The sequence below is a fragment of the Canis aureus genome, chromosome 7 (genome assembly GCF_053574225.1).
Source record: "Canis aureus isolate CA01 chromosome 7, VMU_Caureus_v.1.0, whole genome shotgun sequence".
In the NCBI taxonomy this organism is placed as follows: Eukaryota; Metazoa; Chordata; class Mammalia; order Carnivora; family Canidae; genus Canis; species Canis aureus.
Genome location: NC_135617.1, coordinates 69403862 through 69419850, shown reverse-complemented (window position 1 = coordinate 69419850; position 15989 = coordinate 69403862). Strand labels below are relative to the sequence as shown.

At 53.1% G+C, this 15989-nt stretch overlaps 1 long non-coding RNA gene across 11 annotated transcripts in view; it reads left to right on the top strand.

The window, feature by feature from the left end:
* The first annotated feature begins 237 nt into the window (after positions 1–237).
* The window catches only part of LOC144317665 (uncharacterized), a 33728-nt gene continuing 17976 nt past the window's right edge, over positions 238–15989 (top strand). For 3 of the 11 annotated variants that reach the window (XR_013383681.1, XR_013383679.1, XR_013383673.1), the window contains exons 1-2: positions 238–6499; positions 8406–10415. This is a non-coding gene — a long non-coding RNA (uncharacterized LOC144317665). Of the gene's footprint in view, positions 6500–8405; positions 10416–13809; positions 15242–15989 lie in introns of those variants that run through there. The other 8 variants (XR_013383684.1, XR_013383683.1, XR_013383682.1 and 5 more) reach the window with 5 other exon arrangements.

Sequence of the window (15989 nt, the reverse complement as noted above, 5' to 3'; positions counted from 1 at the left end):
GCTCCGCCCACCCCGGCGAGCTTCTCTCTCCGCCGCTGGCCGTTGGCTGGGCGAGGCCCCGCCCCGAGGCTCCGCCCCCCGCGAGCGCCGAGGCTCCCGGAAAACGGCAGTTCCCAACTGCTGCGCGCGTCCCGGCGGCGCGCAGAGCCTCGTGCGCTCTCGGGACGGGATCGGGGCGGGACGCCAGAAGGGTCCGAGGCCGGGTGCGCGGGGGGCGCCGTCCTGGAGGCTGGGGAGCTGCGGGAGAGGAGACGCGCTCCTGCGCCTTCAGCCCGCCTGAGCCTGGAGCCCCCCGTAGTGGGTCGCTGCGGGTCCCAGACCGGCGGAAGGCGGAGGCTGGGACAAAAGATGGGGCCGCCGCGCATCTGAGTGTAGGGGAGGCATTGCAGGGGCTTCAAGTGGGATAGAGGATGTTGGGCTGGAGGCCGCCCCGCCCAGGGGTGCAGGATTTGGGCCCCAAATGGAAGGCAAGCAACTGTTCCCCACCCCCGCCCCAGGTCATAATATTGTCTGGGTACTTTAGGATCTGCCAAATCTCCCTTTTCAAGTTGCACTTCCAAGTCTAGATAGCATGGCCTACAACTTGGTGCCTGTGAAGTGAGCTTCACATGAAGTGCCTCTTTGGGGGCCACTGTGGGCCCTTTGAAGAAATTCTGGCCTGGAGGGTCTGGGGGGCGGGTGCACAAAGGAGCAGGTGTGATTCGGGGAGTGGGCTGGAGCGTGCTCTTACGGAGCAGAAGTCAGTGACAGCTCGTTGTACATAGGCCCTGGGCTGGGACCTGTGGAAAAGAATTTTTTTTTAAAAGATTTATTTAGTCATGAAAGACACACACACACACAGACACAGGCAGAGGGAGAAGCAGGCTCCATGCAGAGAGCCCAAGGTGGGACTCGATCCCCCGGTCTCCAGGACCACGCCCTGGGCCGAAGGCGGCGCTAAACCGCTGAGCCACCCGGGCTGCCCCGGACCTGTGGAAAATTAATGAACTTCAGGCAGCGAACACGACTGGGAACTCCAGGGGTGGGCAGGTGCCAGCCAGGGTTATTAAATGAGGACTAGGGTGTCCTAAAAGGGCTCGGAGGGGAAGTAGGTGAGGTGCTCCCGGTTGCCCAGCATTAGCCTTTTGCTATCAGTCCTCAGCTACCTTTGGGAGACATCTCCTGATGGAATCTGTACCGTCAGTGCAGTAGGGATGGAGGAAGAGAAGTTTGGGACCTTAACTGGCTCCCCACTAAGATACTCAGAGAAATATCTTTCTTTCACAGACCTGGAGTCCAGGAAAATCTTTTGACTGATCCAAAGTTCCAAAGGTTCTGGGTATCCAGGCTTTGAATCCATCAGGCACGACTATTCATGCCTTAGTTGTTAAAAACATTATGGGCCTCTGGAAAGGAGCTCTTTCCATCGCAATATTCTCTTCTCCAGCTAGAACCCAGGGGTGATAAACTCTCATGACAGCCTCCCGGGAGGGAGAGAAGGAGGTTTGGCAATGGCCTCGGAGTTGGCTTCCATCCTTGGGTCTTTGGGAGGATCACAAGGCGTCAGGTCAGGATTCAGGTTAGCCGTGGTTCAAGACTTGCCCAGGTGGCATATGTGGATGAAGGCAAGTTCACCGGGGCACAATGCCCTTACATTCATCTGATTTTCCAACCTGAGGCAGACTCGTAGGCAGGGAGTGCCTCATTCACTCTGGGCCCCTATGGCCTGGGTTTTGAACTGGCACAGAGTTGGCATCAGTGGTGCACATACAGGATCTTGAAGGCCCAAACCATAGGCACATTTAGAAGATCCACATCAGCGGGATGGGGGAGGAGCTGGAGAATCAAGTAAAATCATGTAAAAGTATCTGAAGAAATAGATCAATTTAACTACCGGAGAATGGAACCTGAGCAGGCCCCACTTGCTCACACTCTGTAAGTTGGACGTGCCTTCTGGAAACAGAAAAGCCACTAGGAAGTTCCATTCTCACTGAAACATGAAGGATTTCTGGGTGCACACTGGGTTGTCTATGGGCCATGGCAGTAAATACTTCCCTACCTCCAAGGTACCTTCCTGCTCCCTAAAAAAAAGAAGTATGGAGACTACGTATCCTAGCCTGTCTGATCACCCTGGGCTAACTTCCTGAAGGAAAGGGGATCAAGGAAGCACTAGGCCTACCCACCTGCCTGGCCCAAAAAGGTTAGAGTTGAAAGGGAAACATCTTCGAGGTGGGTGGGACTCCGGTCCTGCCGGTGCATCGAGTCAGAGCTGGGAAGGAAGGAAAGGCCCATTACCCTGGCTGGTGATATGAGCTCTGACTTTGAGGAGTGACCACCACCCCATCAGTGCTCTCTGGAGCCCCTCTCTCCCCAGGGCTGGTGGGCCACGATTGGCCTCCCAGGTCACATCCTCTGCTGTACTGGTCTTGCTTGGTCTTGTTCTCACTGGCTGTGGCAGAGTGTTTGGTCCCTAAAGCCCAGGAAGCTGAGTCCCCCTGCCCCCACATGAACATCTCTGAGAGGACAGGAGTCAGCTAGCTGCTCCAGGACATGGGGACGCCTCTGTGTGTGAGGGCTTGAAAGGCCACGGAGTGTGAAATTCTCAGATGTGCATCATGGCTGCAGGCACTGATGTCACCATAAGTTACACCTAATGGCCCTGTGAACACAAGTGCTTTCCAGACCGTCTTCTGAGGCAAACTCCCTTGCCTGCTCTGCAAAGTTTACTGCGGAGACACAAGGACTCAGGAGGCTTTCTGGACTTAGGGTACCCCCAGCCTACAGGGCCCAGGCCTCGCACTGAGGCTCCCTGCTTTGCTCAGACAGAAATCCCCCAAAAGATGAGCTGGAGCTGTCTGGCAAGAAGAGCAGATAAGAACAGCAGGATTGGGCCTCAACACCCCCCACCCCCACACTCCAAAGAAAAACCACACACACACACACTCACACACACACACACACACACACACACACACACACAAACCAGCTTGAGAGCTATCAGAATTCTGGACAGTGGTTCCTGTCAGGATCTGTGTTGGGAGCTGAGAGCAGGAGCTCATCTCACAGGGACGTCTGCAAATGGCAAGTGACCACTGTCAAATATTGAACAAGGCCAATGGGGACGGTCATGTCTGAGGTCCTATTCATGGTTACTTCAGCCAGAGGCAGAGCCCCCAGCCCAGGCTGGTTCCTGCCAAACTTTGCCTAGAGTGAAGCAGGGAAGCTTGGCTTCTCTCCTCTGCTCTGGGACCACCAACCCCCCTTTTGGGAGGCACAGTAAAGCATCGGATCAAATGGAACCTAGGCATCCGCTACTTGAAGTGGTTTACTCCTCTGTGTGGTCCTTGTATGTCCTCTGCTCCCAAGACACCAGTCCCTGCATGGAGCCTTTACTGGCTGCATCATATGGCTAGTACACCCACATCTCCAGTATTGCAAAGTTTCCCTCCCTCCCTGGACACATCTCTAATATTAATGGTGGGGCCCTCAGATGAGCTTTAGCCACAAATTCAAGACAGTGAGGAATCCACCCAAAAAGTCCTGAGAGAGTGATCCCCCTGGGAGTCCAGGCAGAAGCAAAAGCAAACCTTCTCTTGGGCTTCCCCCTCCCCCAGGCCTCCTAAGTAAAGATGGGCAGGAGGAGAGGCTCCCACCCTAAGCCGCTAGAACCTGAGGCTACAGAACCATCAGAGAAGTCTGGACCATGGCTCTGGATGGGAGTAAGGTTGGGGACTTGGAAAGATGAGTAGTGGGGCAGAGGCAGTTCACCAGCCATGACTTACCTGCCCTTGGGCCTGTGTCTGCCCTTTAGACCATCTCTCTTCGGGTGGCAGCCCCCCTGCACGCCCAGGGAGCAGCCGCTGGAGGACCAAACGGGGGGTGGGGGGTTATGGTAGCCGTGGGAATCCCCGTGAACTTCAGAAACACCTCAGTTTCTCCCTGCCAGGGGCAGTTCCAGAACCCAGAGTGGCTCTGAGCTGGGGGGCAGGTGCAAGGGAAGACAGAAGAGTCACTCGGGGCAGAGCTTGCTTTCCCCCCTTCACTCTGATGGGGCAGAAAAACAAGACCATAAATTCTCTCAGAGAGCAGGGCCTTTCTTTGCCTGTTGGGAGCCCCTCACCCCAATATTTTAAGTTGCCCCCAGCATTTAGCAGGCCCGCCAAGGAGTTTGCTGTAAACTTCGGAGCTGAGAGGCAAGTCTGCCTTAACTTCCTCTGACTGCCCCAGTGAGAGGAGCCACGGGGCGGGGGCACAGATGGGGTCATTGAGTCCTGCAGCCCTTTTTCGTTTAGAATTCCGGGCTGACTTCTTGATCCCGGGTATGTTGAATGGCATGACCTGGGAAAATTTGGCTTGATGCCTGGGGGAGGCATGCCCAGATCTCACTGAGTCACCATTCAGTCCAAAGCAAGAACTGATGCTTGTCTTTTCTGGTTGGAGGGAGAGTTGAGGGACGGATAACACTCTTTCTCCAGATCAAATCAAAATCCCAATAGGAAGAGATACCTTGGTCAGGATGGGGGTGGAGAGCAAAAGAGCAATCAGCAGGCTTGGGGCAGGCTAGAAATATTCATGACACAGAGCATAGGCTTCCCGTGGCCGAGAAATCTCCAATTTGGCTTGTAGTAAATATGTAAACCTGTTAAAATACATTGATTAGCAAAGGATCTCCACTCAACACTCTTTAAACACCAACATCTGTTCCCAATAAATAATTCACATAGTAGATATTAATTAGAAGGCACGGGAGGAGGGAATGGCAGCTTTAAAAGGACACTGAGATACCTCTTTGCCAAGAAAGGCAAAAACCCACAGCCAGATGTGGAGGAAAAAGCACCGCGAGAGGCCCGCTTCCCTCTTCCTGTTTTGGACCACGCACATCACTCTACCCCTGCCCCCAGAAGGCAGGCAGTGCCACAGCTGCTTCCCACCCCTAGGACAACAGTGCCCCTGGAGACAGCTGTCCAAGCACAGCTGGCTGCTGCCCACAGCCATGAGAGGGGTGGCCCTGGATTCCTAGAGCTACAAGCCGTGGAGGGCAGCTCTCCTGACCCACCCCTCCACACATCCCCTCTGGCACCAGCAGGCAGAGGACTGGTTGCTCAGACATCCACTGAGGATGGGAGAAAGCATCATGTCCTGAAGGTAGCCTGGAGGCTCTGCTGAGGCCTCCTTAATTAAACCCAGGCCGTCAGAGACCCCCATCTCTGATAAGGAGCAGAAGTCAGGGGTCAGTGATCTTAAACCATCCCAGAGGATGCAGCTCCTACCTGGGGTTTTGGTGGGGGGGTGGGGGTGCGGGGCTTCCAAGCCCCTTGCCTCCTTTTCTCAGCAGTTTCCTTGGGAGTTTTGGCTTCTTTAGCAGATCATCATTGCTTTCAACTTTGGGAGGAGGAGGGCTTCTGGGACCCCACCAAGGGGCCTTGTATTTACACTCCTGGACAGAGTGGGTGGTGGGGCTGACTTCTCTAGGCAGGATAACCCAGTTCATTTCCACGGAGCAGGAGGGAAGCTGGCCCCACCAGCTCCTGGGAGGCACCGGGGTGAAGTATATTCATCCAGTCTTCTCTGAATGAATAGTTTGTGCCAATCATTGAGACCACCTGGGTGGGAATTGAGACGGTGCATGGGGGAAAAGCACTTTATGCCCTCGGACATCTACTCTCTATCAAGTATTTGAAGAGTCTGAGGCCTGAAGTTGAGAAGCTGCTAGAGGTGGCCTGGGCCCTACACCTGCCAGCAAGTGCTGCCCTTGTGGGGCTCTTCATTTGCACAGAAGAGGGTTCCCCAATTTGTGTTGGAGAGCCGAGGTCACTGAGTACTGTCTCTGCCAGCACTGTAGCCCACTGAGCCCCTAAGCTAGCATGTACCCTGGGCCGGGAAGCCATCACACCTGGCACAGGGACCAAACAGCAGGTGGGACAGCTCTGGTGGGAGCCACATAGCTGCCCAGGTGAAAGGAGTCCCAAAGTCACCCACATGTCTTTTGCTCCAGGAATGAACTGTGTTTAATTCCTGAAAGCTTTGTTCTTCTAAAGGGCTTGGCTTCATTCATTCTTTGTTCCAGAATCCCCTGGTGTTATTATTGCAATGACCATTTTCCTTCTGATTGGAGGAGGTATTTGAGATGGAATGCAACTACACTGAGGTGTCTCAGGATGAGAAGGGAAAGAGCTGGGTTGAGAAGGGACAGAGCCACACTTTCAGAACCAAAATCCAGAAAGAAAGGGAGGTGTCACCCTATGGAGAACCCCTCCCCACTCCATTACAAGTCCAAAAAGTCAGAGACCCGGCCCTGGGCAGGTGCCATGGCAACTCCTGAGGGTGAGGCTCAGTGGTTGGTAATCAGTGTGGACAGGCACCAGGGTGAACTCAAGTGAGGTCACAGTGGGACTGCCTCATGTTTGTAGGGCTGTTGTAGAAAGGGGGTGGCAGCTGGCTGGCCAGTTTCTTGGAGAACTTTTAAGTCCTCACACCATCGGCTGCAGGCTGCAGAGAAGAGGCTGGGGTGGCCAGGAAAGTAAGCCAGACCTTAGCATTTCTTGTGTTAACCGAGGGGGTTTGAGGCATCAAGTACAGGATTGGCCAGGTGCTGTGAAAAGAACCACCACCTAACATTTCAAACTTCATTGGAGGTGGGGCAGCAGAGGGTAAATCTCCTGAGTGGTGGAAGCAGGGCATCCCTACTAGGGAGACAAATGGGAGTCCCTTTGGCTGGAGGTCAGTGTGGCCTCTCTGGGCAAAGAGTGGGTGGTTCTTGGCTGATAGGCTAAAGGGTGGAGCTCGAGACTCTGTCACCTTTCCTTTCATTTAGGATGGTGCCCGTGGAAGCCTCTGAGTAGTCAGATAGGGCAGCCAATGATCAGACCACCATCTGGAGGGATTTAAGTTAGATGGATGATGGGGCCACTGGCCAAGTTAAGTGGCTTTGTTTTATCCACAAGGATCAGCATTTCTTAGTCTTAACTCAGAGGTGCCCAGATTGCAAAAGCAGAAAATAAGAGTGAATGAAAAACTAGAACACCGCCCCCCCTTCCCACCCCGCCCCCAAGAGAAAGCATTGGCCGGCACAGATCCCCAGAGTTGCGAAAAGCATGCCTCTGGAAGCCAGAGGTGGTCTTCACAGAAGAGTAGATTGATCGGCCAAAGCCAACCTCCCATTCTTCCCCCACTCCACCCCCCCACCACCCTTGCTGTGGCTCAGATGCTAACATGCTTTTTCCAATGACTCGTAGGAAGCTTTTGAGTGTCCAGCCAAGGGGAAGGATTATATCAGCAAAGGCAGAGTATAGGGATAGAATAAAGACAATCAGTGAAAGACAGGGTGAAGATCTCTGCTTCCTGCTTCCTGCTTCTCTCCCATAAGTCCATCCTAAATCTGAGGTCCCGTGGTCTGGGAGGGGGCAAAGCAAGGGGAACAAGTGTTTTCTGCTACTTCCTTCTTTTCCTATTTCCTGAGAAATTCAGGCAAGGTCAAGAGCAGGAATCTCACAAAGCACACATCTTATTTACCCCACTGCCTGCTGCTCTGCCCTAAGTCTTCCCAAGCCCCCAGCCATATATCCAACTCCGTCCTCATTTCTTGAGGTCCCTGGAATGTGCCTTACTCCCCTCTGGCCAGGCCTTCTGTTCCAGTGTGGAGAGCTTTTCCCCGACCTGTTTCATCTGCTCAAAGCCTGCTCATCATTCAGATCGCAGGTCTAATGTCATTCCCTGGGGAGCACCTTCCCAGGCCCCTTGGACCTGGCAGCTGTCCTATGAATCACTCCCTTGTGGCGTTTAGCACAGTTTGAACTCATACATTTATTTGTGTGATTATTTGACTCACGTCCTTCCCCCATCCCACAAGGCTGACCTTGCCTGATTTAGCTCACCATTTCCCCCAGCTTCTCTTACAATGCCCCAGCATTTAATAGGTTCTCAATAAATATTTGTAGAATGCATGAATGAAAGGGGGTGATATGAGTTCTCCTTTTCCTCACACTCACCTGTGCAACCCTCATTCATTGGGCAGTTCACTTGAATCACTCGGCTTCCCAGCTCCTTGAGGCACAGGGAAAGAAGAGGTGTGGAGCTGCAGGGGCTGGTTAGAGACCCATGTGAGGCCCACTAGCATAAAGATGAGACAGGAGGCCATTCAAAAAGCAAACACAGGAAACTCAGGAGACAACATTCAAGAGGGATGGCGGGGAGGATGGCCAGTGTAGAGGGGTGGGGGAAGAAGGTATGAGGAGATGTCTCATAAGAAGAAATCCAACAGCAGAAGCATGGGGTAGAACCGTGCTACAGATGTCCTGAGGGAATGGTTATCAGGCACCAGCCAGGAAACAGGCAGGTGCACCCTCTGGTGTTGTGGGCAGGCAGGGGAGCTGGGACAGCCTCTTTGGAAGACCATTTTTTAACATAAAAAGCATTTTTATCTTTAGCAGTCTCTCCAACAGACATGCTTGAGTAACTCTGTGAGGATATGCATGCAAGGATAGTTGTGGTAACCTCGCCATGTTAAGCAAATTGGAAGCAAACCAAGCTGTCGTTAATTGGGGAGTGGCCAATACATCTGCTGGGATATGATGCAGCCTCACCGAAAATGCGATGGGGATGTGGGCACTGATATGGAAACATATTGATGCATTAATTGAAATAAAGCAAGCAACAGATCGATATGTGTACTATGATTCCATTTAAGTTTTTATGGCTATTTGTGTGCATAAAATTTTATATATGTTCATGCATAGAAAAATATCTGCCAAGGATACATACATATTCCACATTTAACACCAATTTCCTCTGGAGAATGGGACTCAGAGTAGGATATTTGGGGAGACCCACCCTATTTGACTTTCCCTGTGGTATGGTGCAGAAATGAACGTGTGTTTCTTCTGTGGAAAAAGATTGTAGGATGTGGCAATGAGGTGGGGATCCTGCCCCCTCAGAGCTCAGATTCATTAGACTGAGGGAAGCAGAGGCCAATCGCACTGGGTAGAGAAGTTTTCTGGGGAAGAGCCGTTTTGAAGGATGGTCGCTTAAGGAAGAGGCATGGTGGAGGGAAGGTTTCTATCTATTGGGAGGTGTTGACACACTGGTAGGCTAGGGGGAGGAAAGCCAAGAGTGGAAGTAATTTCACAGGATGCTAAGGAGAGAGGGATACTTGGCTGGAGAGCCAGCCTGGCGTGTGCAGAACGGTCAGTGGGATCCAAAGTCCGAGTGGAGGAATTATCCTTAAAGAGTGGGGAGCATGTTTGGGGGAGGGTATGGGAAGATAACAGGGGGTGAGAGGGCCAGGAAGAGAGTTCAGGTCGATGACCTGGTTTTGGCCTATGAACTGAGAGTGGATAAGTCACCGAAGGGAGAGGGCTAGGGATGGAGATGGCTGAAGGACATCTGTCAGTAACCGGAAACTCTGGGAAAGGGAAAAAGGGGCTATTAGTAAACTGACTGCTCGTTGGCGGCAGAGGAGGGCCAGCTGAACTTAGCCATACCTTTGTAATAGAACAAGTCGGCAGTTCTGCATTTCTCTGTTAGCAGGGCTCAAGCGTAAGACTGGAGAAAAAGGTCATATTGTTCCAAGGCTGGGGACAGGCAGGGCCAGCCCAGCATAAAGGCAGATGTAAAGAAGCAACATGAGGTAGAGGAACATGATGTGGAACTGGGGACCTGCAAGCTGGGTCAAGCGCCACAGAAGCATTTTGAGAGAAGGGGCTTGAGGAGAGCCAGGTGGGAGCCTCTTAGGTGATGTCCAGGTTCAAGGTTTGGCTGTGGGGATGGTCCTCATGGGTTGCAGAGGTAGACAAGGTTGTCTCCACGTGGGAGTTGTTAAAATCGTCTAGGTGGCAGCAGGATTGAGGAAAAGATGAAACCTGGGAGCCTGAGGCCAGAGCTCTCAATTCATTCATTCGACAAATATTTATTGAGCACCTACTATGTGCCAGGCACTCTTCCCAGCCCTGGCAGGGAGGGTGGATCCCCTGGGCTGCTGATAGATGAAGATGGGAAGAAGAGGCTCACATGGCGTGGGGCTGTGGGGGCTCCAAGAGGAGAAAGCGTCACTAAGGAAGGAGCTAGAATAGAATGGTCAGAAAGATGAGGCAGGAAGTCAGGAGGGCGCTGCTGGCCTGGGATGGATAGGAAGAGAAGCTGCTTCTCTAGAAGAGCCGGGAGAGGAGCCATCCGGGAAAGGCAGGCTTCAGATGGGCTGCAGGCAGGAAGCTAGCACATTTTACAGCTTCCTCCTGGCAGCCTGCCCTGCTTTCCTTGCACCTCACACCCCGGGTCTCAGAATGGCACAGGGCTGGTGGCAGAGGAGAGAGGCAAGTCCTCAGGCACCACGAAGCTCCACCCAGGGACTGTGACACCCTTTTCTGTGACTTCAGCTCTGGATTCCGGCCCTCAGCCACTGTGCAATGGTGGAGAGAAACAAGAAGGGTGGGTGAGGCATGGTAAGGCCAGATGCAGTGGTAGGAGAGACAAGGGTGAAAATGGAGGAGGAGCCAGATGATCCTCCCACACAGAGGTGGTAGGAATGGCCTGGAGGGAGGCGGTCAAGCACAGAGCCAAATGGGACCAAAAGGAAGAGAGGGTGTTATGGGATGACCACCAGGCACATGTGGTTCTACCGCGTTCTCGGGAGCCAGCAAACGTCCTTCAGTGGCTTTTTTCTGTCCTTCAGGCCACCTTGAAGTCAGGAGAAGGAGGGGGCTGGGGGGCAGTGGTGAGGGCCAGGAGCGCAGGAAAAGGCCTGGAGAGAGAGGGACGGGGATGCCCCAAAGGCCTGGGTTCGCTCCCATCCTCAGGGAGGATGCCCTTCCTTCTATCTGCACCCTTCTACCTTCTACCTGGCCCTCTGCCATTACGCCACCTTCCAGATGGAGCCCCACTTCCTAGGGTTGCCTGCTTTTATTCTGTCCCATTCTCTACACTACTGACCTTGTCATTTGACTTGAGCATCCTGGTCTTTATTCCCGCCTCTTGGGAAACGGGGCCTGCCCATTGGCAGGGCATGGACAATCGAGTTGGGCTCTCTCAGATTCCAGATAAAGCTGTGAGGTACGGTGATTTAGGGCTTTCGGCTTCCCCTAAAGGCCAAGGAGGCTTTGTGGAGGAGGAGGGCCATTCTGAGCCCGGAAGGGTCTGTCTGGAAGAGATGGAGGCAGAAGCCATTAGAGGGAGGGAGGGAGGAAAGGGGAGGGGAGGGGGAAAAAGGGGAGGGGGAGAGCTGAATTCCTGAGGTCTTTTTCCTCCTTTTGCCATTGAAATCTGAAGTCTCACCCACAGGGGGTCAGGCTGCTCTTTGGGCTCCTGGCTCCCATCTCAGCAACTGCTACTTCTAGAGAAAGAAAACAAAAAAGCGTTTCGGGGAAGGGACAGCAGGAAGTGTGGTGGGGAATCCACCCTTGCAATCCGCAGGGGCCACCTGAGAGTAGCAGCAGATAATTCTAGGGAAGAATAATAGGAGAGGTTAAAAAACAACAACAACAACTTGAAACTGCTTAGAAGATGGGCCGAGGCAGAAGTGTGGCGAACAAAGTGCCACAAACAGAGCCCCTTCTGGGGCTGATGGGGTGGGAGGGGAAGAGGGTACACACTCACTTCCACCCACAGTGAAGCCCTGTTCCTAGGGGTGGGGGAGGACGGGGCATGTAAGGCAGGCTCCTTCCCACAGAGGCTCCCAGGAGCATACCAGGGTCCCTTTGCCCTTTCACTTCCCAGAATGGCCTGCCAGCCAGTGCCAACATTTCCTCTGCTTCTGCCCTGGGGTCCCTACCTCGCCACCCCCCACCCCACCCCCATCTCTGTGGAGACTGTCAGGCTGATGACTGCTTGGAAACCACTCTGGTCCTTATAGACCAAACTTTTTCCCCCCGCCTTTCTTTCACCATACACAGGAAGAGCTCACAGATGCCAATGCATGCAACTGCCACAATGGCAGGGAATGTTAAGAGATGCCGCCCTGGGCCCCCTGTCCAGAGCAGAGGCGCTTCAGGCTGACTTGTGGCAAGGAGCAGAACATGGGCCCCCTGGGACCTGGGGGCTGGGACCACTGTTAGGGCTCCCAGAGCGCTCCCCCCATAACTTTTGTGGGGCTCCCTCATGCTCTCCATGTGTTAGACTCTACTTTAAATGTATTTTCAGCTTAACAAACTCTCCTGGGAGCACCACGAAGCTACCTGCTTTGTTAAATGGGTCCTTACAGCTCCAAGGCGGGTCCTGCTCCGCATAAGGCATGGTCTCATGAACTGATTCATGATCTCTGCCGACAAAATCCTTATGCACAGACCCTAAGGATTTGTAGACAGCCCTCTTCTTTATAGAACCCCTGGAGCTTCCTGGCTCCCTCCTTGGGACTAGAAGAAGCCTCGTATTGTCTTGCTTGAGGTAGAGTGAACAGGACTTCGAGTGGGTCCCAGGTGTGGAAGCCCCTTGTGTTAGGGTCAGATGAGCTTCTACTGTGCTTTCTGCTGGTGGTCTCACCCTTCCACTGGCTTCACATGAGCCTCGTCCTTATTGCAAGGCGGTCTTGGAAGCCACACTTCCCCCACAGGCACTGTCATGGTCTCCCCTGAAGTTCAAGTCTGCCATTCTCCGCCACCCCCCCCCCAATGGAGGCTTCTGCCCTCCTCCACGCTGTGGCCCAAATTCTCTTTGGAGTGCCCTGTTTCCCCAGGAAACAAACTGTCCCAGCGATCGATCCCAGCTCGGCTCCTCAGACCACCCTGGTGCTGACGGTTCTCAATTCAGAAACCTATATGTTCAGTTCTGCTTTTGAGCTTTGCTTTTGGTGATCCGTTTCTCTTCTCTATACACATGTTTGATGATACATCCTGTGTCTCAGATTTCTTCGTCCTTAAAATCCAGTCCCTAGGGGCACGCCTGTTTCATCTTTAACCAACTGCCTGCCTCCACCAGCTTTCTAACTTGGGTAGCACTTTCCAAAGACCCAAATCCTAGAGGCAGGATCCTGCCTTCCTCCCCATCCTCCCACACTGGTGAAGGGTTTGGTTGGTAACTGTTCCAGGCAATACAAAAGGAGGACTACAAGGTGGGGAGGAGAGGCTCTGGTGATGTCAATGCCTGCCCCCTCCCAGTTTTACTCCCACTCACATTCTTCTCTAGCGCTCCAACACCCCAACCCCTGCTGAGGCCCCTCTGTTCTACTCTGGACCACACGAGGCTCCCTGAATGGACTGCAGCGATGTCTCCCAGGGAGAGCTGAGAGGAGGAGAATGAGGCTGGAGAGAAGACTGGCGATGTCCCTGGCGGGAGGCCACAGCTCCAGCAGGCTGCCCTCTGCACACAGTTGCCCTCTCTGGGTCTCCTAATGGTGTGATTCCCCTGCTCTAGGGTCCTCTATGTCTTACCGAAGCATGTTCTAAATCCTGTCATTGTAGAGAGTTGGATCACTGAGCTTTACTTAAGCTATCCGGGGTGGCGGGGGCCTTCGTCCCTGCTGGCTCCCTGGCTGAGACAGCCCTTCTCTCCAGTGGTTTCTCAGCTTCTGTTTCCTTTCGGCAGCACGCATCCGGCTCTCCACCAGGCATTCTGATGCACCTCTTGGGTGGGAAGCCCCCACCCCACACGATTAGGCACCATGGATGTTCAAGAGGGACAGACTGTTTGCTCGGCACCTCACATGCCAAGATTTTGCTGGGCTTCACGTGGTGTGGTTTGTGCTGCAAAAACACTAGATGGTTTGTTTTCCAATCTGAACGTGCTTTTATTTGAAAGGTATCTTTCTGAGGCTTCTGGGACCTTCAGATGGAATGGCTGGGTAGGAAGCCTGAACTCTGGGTGGGTAGTGGGGAGGGTGGGAGCAGGGGTGATGGGGGGAGAGTGTGGAGGGGTCCCCATAGTTGGAGTTGCTGAGAGGAGGAGGCTGAAAACTGAGATTGTCCCAGATCTCTGGGTCAAGTTGACACTTCAGGGGGAGTTGCAGGAAGAGACCCAGGCAAGGAGGACTCTGAAGGGGTGGGGAGGTGGAGAGAAAGAGATTAGGAAAAATTGCTGTCCCAGAACTCAAGAGAAGCGTTTCAACAGAGAGAGCTCCGCCTGTGACCTATGTCAAACGTGGCCTAGAGGTTCCATTTTGAAGGTGCCAGCTGTATCCTGTGGACTTAGTAAGGCTGGTAGTGAGCTTGGCTCCTGTGGCGGAGTGGAGGGGCTATGTGTCCCCCGCAGAGGAAGAAGGGACTGCCCTGTTAGCAGCTTGAAGGGGCAATGCCCTCTGAGTGGGGGAGGGAGAAGACTGAGGGCCAAGTCCTGGTGGGTTGGGGAGGGGCTCGGACCCGGAGGAGGGTGCCCGGATCTGAGAGACCCTGGGAGCCAGGCCAGAGCTGCCAGTGATCACACCGGAAGTTGAAGGCCTGCCAAGTGGGAGATGGTCAGGGTTCAAGGTCTCCAAGGAGGCTGAGGCAAACGGGCAAGAGCCCATGGGGCTGAGTATTAGTGAGACAGGGTCTAAGCAGTGTCTAAGCAGAAGGAAGAAAGTGAATCCTGGATGCTGAGAACCCCCCCCCCCAACAATGGGACTCCGGGACCTGGAGTTCTCCATGAGATTGAAAAATAGAAACATGTTTTAAGATGAATCCTTGTTTATCTTTGTAATCAGCAAAAAAACAAAAAAACAAAAAAAAAAAAGAGAAGTCAATTTAAAAAGCCATGTTGCCTGAATGCCCATTAACTGTATAATGGATAAATAAATTGTGGTGTATTTCTGCAGGGGAATACATTACAATTCCATGCGATAGCATAGATACACCCCAAAAACATATAACTGTTGAGCAAAAGAGGTGAGACATAAAAGACAGGTGCTATTTGCAATCTTTTCTGTAAAGTTCGACAAACAGCAAAAGTAAGCTGTGATGTTAGGTTTCAGGATAGTGATCACTCTTGGGGAAAGAGGTCCCTAGGAAGGGGTACCAGTCGCTCCCTGGGGGCTGCTACTGTTCTACTCACCAATCTCAAGGCCAGCTCCACGGGTCCATTCAGTCAGTGAAATGCGTTGCCTGTACATTGATGACCTGGGCATTTTTCTGTGTGTTTATTCTACTTCAATAAAAAGTTCACTTTAAAAAGAGACTATCTAATATGAAGTATTTCCCTTGGGCTCCAAGGCCTGGCTGCTTCTGAGATGGTCTCCTGTAGAAGCTGGACATCTTCCTGGCCAGCTGAAACAAAAGTTATTAAAGTAGCAGTGATTCTTCCTCTCCAGTGCTCTGGGTGAAGAGCCCACCCTGTTCGTCTTCTCCCCCTGACCTCGTCAGTTATGGTGAGACACATTCCAGACGTCCAAACACATCATAAATACTAAAGGCCATTTTCCCTCTGGAATCCTCCCTGCCTTGCGTCCAGTGTCTCCTGCAGCAAGACCTACAACCATCGTATCACAGTTCCTTTGCCTGAAATTGAGGAGCTGTGAGGGCTGTGGTGGGGGGCCTCTCCCCCTGCTGGCATGTGCCAACTTCCCCCAACAGGCTGGACAGGGTCCAGCTGCCCTGGATTCACCTGAGATGGGAGGTGGGAAGAGGGGATGCCTTTTTCTAATTTGTCCAAAAGGTGCCCAAGAGATCCTCAGTATCCCTGCTAGAAGTTGTTGGGCCAACATTGTCGAGGTCTTACAATGGCAGGGCCAGAAAGGAGGGAGTGTGAGGGTTGAACCGTGGCATTACACCAACAGTAGTGGTGGAGTATAGAACCTTTTATTCAGAGCGCTCAAAGGGGCGTTATCTGTGGCCAGGGCTTTGTTTGCCCAAGTCCTGGCAAGAAAGGTTGGAGCTTCTCTCCCGGCCACAGTTGCTCTGGCTCCCTGGGAGCTGGCTGGGTGGCCATGGACAGTGGGCACGGCAGGCTTTCTTAAACCTCTGTGTGTTGTGTGCAGACAGGGAGGACGCCTGGCCTTCATTTGTAAGACATGTGTCTGGGGTTCCCCGTGTCCTGCTGTCATTCTATCGCTGATGGAATCCTCCTGCAACCTGATCGATGGTTCTCTAGTTCTTACTTTTGATGTGTGCTGGGGT